General features: G+C 46.5%; 1 pseudogene; it reads left to right on the forward strand.

The window, feature by feature from the left end:
- The first annotated feature begins 587 nt into the window (after positions 1–587).
- LOC127204097 (uncharacterized) lies at positions 588–747 on the forward strand (annotated as a pseudogene).
- Positions 748–984: the final 237 nt, after the last annotated feature.

Genomic DNA, 984 nt, shown 5'->3' on the forward strand with positions numbered 1-984 from the left:
GTTTACCCCATTCACTTCCTTCCCAGGCTCACCAGCCATGACCACAAGAAGACCAGCCAGTAGGCAGTAGGATGATAGAACCCTGGAGATTGCAGGACTTGGGGGGGGCAGGTGTCCTTGCTCCCCTTGATCTCACTTCTCAGCAGGGCTGTCACAGGTGAAAGGCTTGTGGGATGTTTGCTGCTAGCTGTGGAGCGGGCCAAGCCCACAGAAAATGTCACGATCAATCAGCATTAGGGGATAGGAGACTCGAATGTAGAAGAACTAAGCCACAAAACAGTGCTTCCCAGTTGCTGCTCTCAGAAGTACCACTAAAAACAAGCAGAGTGTAATGATGGCTGGAGAGATGGCTCAGTGGTTAAGAGCACTGGCTACTTTTCTGAGGACCCAGGTTCTATTCCCAGCACACAACTCTTTATAACTCCAGTTCCGGGGGGATCCAATGCCCTCTTCTGGCTTCCACAGGCACCAGGCATGCAAGTGGTGCATAGAAATATATGCAGGCAAAATTACTCATACACATAAAAATATAAGCCGGGGTGGTGGAGGGGGATGGCAGTGAGGCAACGAATTGAAATATTACAAACATTGCTTCTTGGCCTTTTGGCTAAGATCAAGTGTAAAATATCATAGACAAAGATCAAACAACCATTTAATTTAATGATGACTACTTGACTCCAGTGTAATACCCATTTTCCTCAAGTAAGACGGAGTCTCTCAAAGCCTTCTTGGTCCTTGCATACCCAACTTGAGCCTGGAAATTAAGATGATAGCATAAGATTGTATGACATGCCCACAAATGCCAGCTGGCCACTTCAGAGAAAGAAATTCCAGATTGTGTTCAATCCCAAAGGACCCTAGTGATTGAAGAGGACTTGATGGCTGTGAGATAGCTCGAGTTGGTAACTTGCGTGCTGTGTAAGTACGGAGAAATGAGTTTCCATTACCAACACTCATGTCCAGAGAGAAAGAAACGAAGGCAGG

The sequence above is a fragment of the Acomys russatus genome, chromosome 19, assembly GCF_903995435.1.
Source record: "Acomys russatus chromosome 19, mAcoRus1.1, whole genome shotgun sequence".
Taxonomy (NCBI): Eukaryota; Metazoa; Chordata; class Mammalia; order Rodentia; family Muridae; genus Acomys; species Acomys russatus.